Below are 9,816 nucleotides of genomic sequence, written 5' to 3' on the forward strand. Positions count from 1 at the left end.
CGCCCAGGGCCATGCACATTGGCTCCAAAAGCGGCTCATGGTGAAGAGGCGCTGGTCTCTTGGGGAGAGTCTGAGAAAAGCCTAGTGGAGCGTTTGTCCCTGGTGAGATGGAGCTCTTCCTCTCCGCCTCCATGTGCTCCAGCAGCCTGCAGACAAAAGCACTGCCTGACTCAGAAACGCAACCCCCTTCTGCTCTTCCTTGGAGAGGAGGTTGCTCTTGGCGCAGTCGTGGCAATGACGCTCTCGGCGGCGGCTGCGGCGAACTGGACATGCGCACGGCTTCCCACGCAGCACGGCTTCCACGCAGACTCCTCAAAGACGCGGGTGTGGCCACACCGCTCCGCACGCTGGAGCTGGGCCCCAGCAGAGCGTTGTGCAACGTGTTCGGTGGACGTCTGGACGACGACGTGGTCGGGAGTGCCCAGTTCATGCATTTCCACCAGAAGGTATTTGGGCATCTGCTCATCCTTGGTGCCGGAGAAGCAGGACGTGCTGGTGGAGTGCTTCTTGCCCACCGCAAGAATTTCGTCGGCGTGAACGGTGCGGGGCCCTGGGCTTCTTTCCACCGGCTGCGGGCGGCTCATCACAAGAACAGCACCAGTGCCGCCGGCACCATCGCCTTGGCTCGCAGTGCCTTCCCACCGCGGCCGGCCCGGCAACAAGGGCTGACTGCTTTTCCCCTGTTTGTGGCGTCCGCAATCGCGCGAGGAGCCATTTTAATCCGGTTGAAAGCACTGATTCCTCCTTCACTTCCAGTCTTTCTAGCCAGACGCAAAATATACCACAGGGTGGCTGAGCCCCCTGCTGTCATCCCCAAGGCAGAGAGGGCATTTCCAAAGAAGCCCCTAAGCCTATAGGAAACTGGGATCCTGACGTTGCCTTTGATATTCAGCTCATCTTCAGCTGCTGGAAGCGTCTCTCAAATATATCAGTATTTGAAACCTGCATTCCGTGCATCAAGGCCAGCCGAGGCCACCCAAACACCACGGCTCCGGTGTGCAGATAGACTTACACCACATCACTGTGGGACACCACCTGGACCTTCTGTACTGGGCTCCTGGCCAGCAACTCGTGGACAAAGTTCGTCCAGGAAATGGTACCCCTGCTAGTGCTGGGCGAGATCAGCCAGCTCATGAGGATAGCGATGACAAACAAGGTGAGTAGATGCTCCCAGTACTTCCGTCCTAGCGTTGAGCCTTCTCTCCTTTTCGTCATCTTCAAGGGTCCTCTCCTTGGGTTTATCATTGTCCTTAGTCCTCTGCTTCCTACTTGAGGTATTAAAATAGTAAGTGCTGCCTAGAAGTTTCCACCTAGAAGTCTGACTGGATTATGGACTACATGCTTTTTCAGCAACAATCCACTGATCCCTTAAAAGGCAGGGGTTAGCAGTGGGCAGTTGCAAGCTCTGTAGCCTCGGCCCCCAGCCTAGGCAAGACCGTCCTGAGGCCTGTGGACAAAATTTAGCCCCCTCCTCGCACTCGGGTGCAGAGACCTGGGTTCCAGCCTGAGCCTGGGGCCCTGAAGACACCTAGAATACAGCACAGACCCTCGTGGAAGGACATTTTTTTCTTTCCTCGTTGAAGTGCTTCTTATTTTTAGAGCAACCAAAAACATTTACTATAAAACCTGTTTTAAAAATGAAAATAGTAGAAGTGAAAAGCTCAACATGATTCACTAGATTATGACAGTCCAGTTAGGAGCTGCAAGAATAAATAATCCTTGTTCTTGAAAAAAGGTCAAAAGAAATGACCTAATCTGAAAATCAAACACAGAAGTAAAAAGTGAAAAAGTGAGAGGGAGGGAGAAAAATAACCTACATCCATGACCTTTGTGATAATATCAGTCTAACATATGCATCTCTCAAATGTAGAATGAGAGGACTGAAAGAAAGGGTCAGAAACACAATGGAAAAAGTAACACCAATAATTCTTAGAATTTGGTGAAAAGAATAAATTTATAGATCAAAGAATATCAGTGAACTGCCAGAAGGATAAGTAAAAAGAAAACCACGTAAAGTACAGCAAACCAGAGGCTAAGGGAAAAATATTGAGATCACTACAGAAAAAGGACATATTGTGCATAGAGGAATAATGATGTGTAGAACAGTCTAATTAAAAGGGGGGTGGACAGGGAAACCAAGAGAAAGGCCAGGACGCATTCTTAGAAAATGAAAGCATAAGGAAGACACATTCAGATGTACAAAAGTTGAGAAACTTAAATTATAACATAACTACGTAATGAAGATAGTGTGTTATTGGATGAGAACAGAATAAATCAATAGAGAATGAAGAATCTAGGAATAGACAAACACTTACAAATTAATTAAATTTTTTTTCCATTTTATTATTTTTTTAACATCTTTATTGGAGTATAATTGCTTTACAATGTTTTGTTAGTTTCTGCTGTATAACAAAGTGAATCAGCTATACGTATACATATATCCCAATATCTCCTCCCTCTTGCATCTCCCTCCCACCCTCCCTATCTGACCCCTCTAGGTGGTCACAAAGCACTGAGCTGATCTCCCTGTGCGATGCAGCTGCTTCCCGCTAGCTGTCTGTTTTACATTTGGTAGTGTATATATGTCAATGCTACTCTCTCACTTCGTCCCAGCTTACCTTTCCCCCTCCCTGTGTCCTCAAGTCCATTTCCTACGTCTGCGTCTTTATTCCTGTCCTGCCCCTAGGTTCATCAGAACCTTTTTTTTTCTTTTTTTTTTTTAAGATTCTATATATCTGCGTTAGCATACAGTATTTGTTTTTCTCTATCTGACTTACTTCACTCTGTATAACAGACTCTAGGTCCATCCACCTCACTAAAAATAACTCAATTTTGTCTCTTTTTATGGCCAAGTAATATTCCATTCTATATATGTGCCACATCTTCTTTATCCATTCATCTGTCGGTGGACACTTAGGTTGCTTCCATGTCCTGGCTATTGTAAATAGAGCTGCAGTGAACATTTTGGTACATGACTCTTTTTGAATTATGGTTTTCTCAGGGTATATGCCCAGTAGTGGGATTGCTGGGTCATATGGTAGTTCTATTTGTAGTTTTTTAAGGAACCTCCATACTGTTCTCCATAGTGTCTGTATCAATTTACATTCCCACCAACAGTGCAAAAGGTTCCCTTTTCTCCACATCCTCTCCAGCATTTATTGTTTGTAGATTTTTTTGATGATGGCCATTCTGACTGGTGTGAGGTGATACCTCATTGTAATTTTGATTTACATTTCTCTAATGATTAGTGATGTTGAGCATCCTTTCATGTGTTTGTTGGCAATCTGTATATCTTTTTTGGAGAAGTGTCTATTTATGTCTTCTGCCCATATTTGGGTTATTTGTTTTATGATATTGAGCTGCATGAGCTGCTTGTATATTTTGGAGATTAATCCTTTGTCAGTTGCTTCATTTACAAATATTTTCTCCCATTCTGAGGGTTGTCTTTTCATCTTGTTTATGGTTTCCTTTGCTGTGCAAAAGCTTTTAAATTTCATTAGGTCCCATTTGTTTATTTTTGTTTTTATTTCCATTTCTCTAGGAGGTGGGTCAAAAAGGATCTTGCCATGATTTGTGTCATAGAGTGTTCTGCCTATGTTTTCCTCTAAGAGTTTTATACTGTCTGGCCTTACATTTAGGTCTTTAATCCATTTTGGCTCTATTTTTGTGTATGGTGTTAGGGAGTGTTCTAATTTCATTCTTTTATATGTAGCTGTCCAGTTTTCCCAGCACCACTTATTGAAGAGGCTGTCTTTTCTCCATTATATATTCTTGCCTCCTTTATCAAAGATAAGGTGACCATATATGCATGGGTTTATCTCTGGGCTTTCTCTCCTGTTCCATTGATCTATATTTCTGTTTTTGTGCCAGTACCATACTGTCTTGATTACTGTAGCTTTGTAGTATAGTCTGAAGTCAGGGAGCCTGATTCTTCCAGCTCCGTTTTTCTTTCTAAGGATTGCTTTTGCTATTCGCAGTCTTTTGTGTTTCCATACAAAATTATTTTAATTTTTGACAAAGGTGCCAAAGCGTTTCAGTGGGGAGGTAAATTCTTTTAAACAAATGATCCTGCAACAACTGGATACACATAGGGAATAAATAAACCATAATTCCACCTAATAGCATATAAAAATATTCATTTGAGATAGAGCAAAACTAAAATGCAAGAGTTAAAACCTTAAAAGTTTAGAAAAAACAGTAGTGCATTCTTTATGCACCCTGAGGTAGACAAAGCTTTCTTAGAACATAGAAAGGAATAATAAGAAAGAGAAAACATGATAAATTTGACTTCATTAAAATCAGACTTTATCCAAATAGGATAAACTTAGTAAAATACACAAGCAAAATTTATAGTTGACAAAAACCCTGTATAAAAAATATATAAAGTACTCTTAAGACTCAACAATAAAAAGACAATCTAAAACAATGGGTAAAAAACTTGGATACTTCACAAAGAAAGATGTACAAGTGTGCAATAAACATGAGAAAAAAGTTCAACATTATTCATAAGGAAAACTTTAATTGAAGTCAAATTTACAGATATTCACAAGAATGGCTAAAATTTAAAAAGCCTTTTAACACCAAATGTTGGTCAGGATTCAGAACAACTAGTTCTCTTACGTGTTGATGGTAATGTAAATAATGCACCCTCTTTTAAAAAAAGAAAGTTTGGTTGCTTATTATGAAGGTATATATCTGTCTCTGAAGTTCTACCCTAGATATTTACCCAAGATCAATGAAATTCCATGTCTACAAATAGTCTGCTACAAGAATGTCCAGAGATGCTTTATACAAGAGTCAAAAACGAGAAGTGGCCCTGCTGTCTGTTCATAGTAAAATGCATGAATATTTTGTGGGAAAGTCATATAACAAAATACTACTCATCAATAAAAATAAACAAACTACTAATACATATAAAAACAGATGCTTCTCACAAAAAATGTTGGCAAATGAACCCAATTCAAAAAATTATATGCTGTATGATTCCATTTGTAATATATTCGAAAACAGGCAATACCAATCCATGATGAAAAAACAATTATAACATTGTTTACCCCTGTGGAGGGTGAAGGTATTGATGAAAAACAGCCACATGTTAACTTTCCGAGGCGATGGAAATGTTCCGTCTTTGCAGTATATGCATTTGTCAAAACTCATTAAATTATACATTTAAGCTTTGCTTATTTCACTCTAATTAAATTTTATTTCAAAGAAAGGTAAACAGATACTGAACTCTAGTTAGTAGGTTTCCTTTTTATTTGTTGTTTAATGGTATAAGTTACCAATTTTGAAATATCTTCTGTTTGCTAAGTTTGAGCAAATGTAATGAAGACCAGATTTCTCCCTTTTTGGAAGGGAGTTAAAAATAGTAAAAAGAAAAAAATATCTAGAAGGTGTACTGATGTGCTGGATAAAATTAGAGACACCAATAAGAGCTCTTCAGTTCAGTAGATAGATACAGAGATATGCATATTTTCAACTTCTGTTCACTGGTAAGGCGTAGAAGGTATGAATATACCTGGTGCCCAGTTTTGTTTTCTAAGAACTGTTGTCCATTTAAAGGGAACAAGGAGTGTAGCCAATAATAGGGCTGAGCCAGAAAAAGTGAGATGCATGCTTGGGCCATCCTGTAGTGCCAGACATTAAAGAAGTGCTATAAGAATCGTGGAGATATGTCAGGAGAGAGCCCCATACATTCAGAGACGGGGAGAAAGAGAGAATTTTAAAGTAAAAAAGGAAAACTGTCACAACTGGTGAGTGTGAGAAGAGCATGAAGCAACTTATCTGTAAATTTGAAATTAAAGCAAGGTGAAATGTAATAAAATATATCCCAGTAGATGTCTTAAAAAGGATTGAAAGCCACTAGGCTAGTCTCTTCAGTGTGTCTGAACTCACCCCTGGAATTCTGACTGCATTCTTCTTTGAACAATACTTTCACAATGAATGATGCCTACTATTTCCTACATCCCTGTCACAACCAGTCCCTCAGAATTCACCTGTTTTCTATTCCATGAGACTTTTTAGCTCACCATCTTTACACCTGACTGGGTAGACCACTCAGGTGTAATTTATAAATGCTTTTCTTATGTTACTCTTACTTTTTGCTATGTCTCTTGTTTTAAAACGTTTGAAGCCCCAAGAGGCAGAAATACTATTTCTACTGTTGCCAACCCTAACAACTAACTACTTTTCATGAGCCAAGCAGATGCTTAATATTGTCAGTCTGATTGTTTTTCATATGAAAAATCATATACTATAGAAAGTTAAGGTTTTTTCAGGTTCAGAATTTTTTAAAATCGGAACTCATTTTGTAAACGCAAATGTGTTTTAACTTGCGAGTTACTTTAGTTCAGTTCAAACATCAGTCAGTTCATGAGCTTACATTTGCTACTCTCTCTTGTAGAATACAGCCTCTATTATTCAGTGAAAATGTTTTCATACATTGACTCTATTTTAATCCCATTCATCAAAACTACCCAGTTTCCTGGTCCTTGCCAGATATAACATGGTTTTGGTGAGCAGATAACATTATTATATGAAAGCCTTTATCTTTAGTGGGTTCTGTACTGACAGGAGGAGAGAGAATGAGCAGGTGCTTGCAAACTCCAGTGGCCATCTGCTGAACCCTGAGCCGCACCCCTGACAGAGGAGCAGTCTGCAGAGGACTTACTTGTAAAGCACCCATTTTGTGAATGAAATGGTTTTAGTGGTCTCTGAGGCTATCGCTCTGTCACTCTTTGTCAGTACTAAAATTATGTGGAAATAAAAGTAAACAAAGCATCTTTCCTTCCTGTGTTTCCAAAAATGTATTGACTTGTTTAAACATCTAACTCTAGTGCAAACAAACATGGTTTTATTATAATTGCATTTAAATCTTGATGGAAAACAGACACCTCTCCTCAGATAGCTTTTCCTCTTCAAGATTATGTATACAGGCTTAAGACTGAACTCTGTTCTACTCTTCAAGGAGAAGATCCGGCTTTTAAAATTTTATAGATGTAATGTTCTCCCCTAGACATACTAAATGCCATATCCTAATATCTGCATATACTAATATTACCTGATAAAACCTGCATTAGTCTGCTAGGGCTAATCTAACAAAATGCCACAGATTGTATGGCTTCAACTAGTGGTCCCCAACCATTTTTGGCACCAGGGACGGGTTTCGTGGAAGACAGTTTTCCACAGGTGGGGCAGGGGAGGGTATGGTTCAGGTGGTAATGTGAGGTAGTTTTTCCAAAGATGGGGAGCGGCAGATGAAGCTTTGCTTGCTTGCCGGCCCCTCACCTGCTGCTGTGTAACCCGGTTCCTAACAGGCCGTGGACCACTGCGGGTCCATGGCCCAGGGGTTGGGGACCCCTGGCTTAAACAACAGAAATTTATTTTCTCACCATTCTGGCGGCTAAAAGTCCAAGATCAAAGTTGGTTGGTTTCCACGGAGGGCTGTACAGGAAGGGTCTGGTCCAGGTCTCTCTCCTGGGCTTATAGATGGCGCCTTCTCAGGGTGTCTTCACATGGTTGTTCTTTCGTATGTGCATGTGTTCTGTCTCCCTGAGCTCCTTCAGAGCCTCTTTCTCAATAAGAGAAATAAGAGCCTCTTATTTCTCTTTTTTTTTTTTTTTTTTTTTGCGTTACGCGGGCCTCGCACTCACTGTTGTGGCCTCTCCCGTTGCGGAGCACAGGCTCCGGACGCACAGGCTCAGCAGCCATGGTTCACGTGCCTAGCTGCTCCGCAGCATGTGGGATCTTCCCGGACCGGGGCACGAACCCGCATCCCCTGCATCGGCAGGCGGACTCTCAACCACTGCGCCACCAGGGAAGCCCGAGCCTCTTATTTCTCTTAATCGTGACTTCACTTTATTCTCATCACTGCTTAGGCTTTGTATGGGACCACCTTCCTCAATTTCTCCTCTTTCACACGTTTAATACTTCTCCATTTAATGGACTCCTAGTATAAGCTTGAAATAGTGTTAATTTCTGGAGCGATAATAAATTGACCCTCATAATATATAGTTAGGAGATGACCTCTGTGTTTATAGTTGTGCATCTCAGGCGGTACTGTATGGTGGCTGAAAGCAGTGATCAGTGAGCATTTAAGAAAACTGGTCTAGCTTTAGATGTGTTCAGTTTGAGGAGATTGGAGTTGTGGAAAGGGAAATTGTACAGAAAGGGAAAACTTGGCTACAAAGTTGCATTTCATCAGCCTACAGGTAGTGCTTGAAGTGATTTAAACCACTGAAGATCTTAAAGGATTTCCCCAGCAGTTCTGAGGAGGAAGATGAGAAAAGGGCTAACGATGGAATCTTGGTGATCAGGCACTGGCCAAAAATACAGCAGAGGCTGTTCCTGAACTTTAGGATTTCAAAAATTCTTAGATTTTTCTTGATATTTCAGAATAAAAATTAATTTCTAGTGTTTGATCGATTTTAACAACTTAGAACCTGTTTCCCTGTCCTAAAAATCAAACATACACAGGTGAAAGCTGGTGTAGAATAAATTCATTCTGATGCCTTGGTATCAAATATACACTCTAAACTTTTATTACTTTACCTTTTACCTTTATCCTTGTCAAGGCTCTCTTTTTTTTTTTTTTAACATCTTTATTGGAGCATAATTGCTTTACAATGGTGTGTTAGTTTCTGCTTTATAACAAAGTGAATCAGTTATACATATACATATGTTCCCATATCTCTTCCCTCTTGCATCTCCCTCCCTCCCACCCTCCCTATCCCACCCCTCCAGGCGGTCACAAAGCACCGAGCTGATCTCCCTGTGCTATGCGGCTGCTTCCCACTAGCTATCTACCTTACGTTTGGTAATGTATATGTATCCATGCCTCTCTCTCGCTTTGTCACAGCTCACCCTTCCCCCTCCCCATATCCTCAAGTCCATTCTCTAGTAGGTCTGTGTCTTTATTCCTGTCTTACCCCTAGGTTCTTCATGACATTTTTTTTTCTTAAATTCCATATATATGTGTTAGCATATGGTATTTGTCTTTCTCTTTCTGACTTACTTAACTCTATGACAGACTCTAGGTCTATCCACCTCATTACAAATAGCTCAATTTCGTTTCTTTTTATGGCTGAGTAATATTCCATTGTATATATGTGACACATCTTCTTTATCCATTCATCCAATGTTGGGCACTTAAGTTGTTTCCATCTCCAGGATATTGTAAATAGAGCTGCAATGAACATTTGGGTACATGACTCTTTTTGAATTATGGTTTTCTCAGGGTATATGCCCAGTAGTGGGATTGCTGGGTCATATGGTAGTTCTATTTGTAGTTTTTTAAGGAACCTCCATACTGTTCTCCATAGTGGCTGTACCAATTCACATTCCCACCAGCAGTGCAGGAGTGTTCCCTTTTCTCCACACCCTCTCCAGCATTTATTGTTTCTAGATTTTTTGATGATGGTCAAGGCTCTCTTGTAACTGCTGAGTCACAGTGTCCCTTCTCAAGTTTAAATTATCTCCATAAATTTTCCTTTCATCCCCTAATTCAGGGCCTTTTATGAAGGCTGCTTTCCTCACATCTCAGAATCCTCCATCACTGACATATTCACTTGGGGATTTAGCTTCTCTCTACAAACTAAACTGAATCTCCACTATTGCTGGTCCCAAAGACAAGCACCCAGACAGTTTTCTTTCATTTTTTTTCCCAGCTTTTTTCAGATATAATTGACATATAATGTTATGCAAGGTATACAGTGTGATGATTTGATATACATGTATATTGCAAAATATCTACCATGTTAAGGTTAGTTAACACATCCTTCACCTCACATGAGTACCATTTTGCCATCATTTTTGTCT

General features: G+C 40.5%; 1 pseudogene across 1 annotated transcript in view; it reads left to right on the plus strand.

Moving 5' to 3' along the window:
• Positions 1 to 269: 269 nt before the first annotated feature.
• The window catches only part of LOC309958958, an 82,480-nt pseudogene continuing 72,933 nt past the window's right edge, over positions 270 to 9,816 (plus strand). Inside the window, exons 1-2 of the transcript in view lie at positions 270 to 771; positions 962 to 1,156. The product of the transcript in view is annotated as an uncharacterized misc_RNA (transcript). The remainder of the gene's footprint in view (positions 772 to 961; positions 1,157 to 9,816) is intronic.

This window comes from Leucopleurus acutus, assembly GCF_964270905.1.
Source record: "Leucopleurus acutus genome assembly, chromosome: 3".
NCBI lineage: Eukaryota > Metazoa > Chordata > Mammalia > Artiodactyla > Delphinidae > Leucopleurus > Leucopleurus acutus.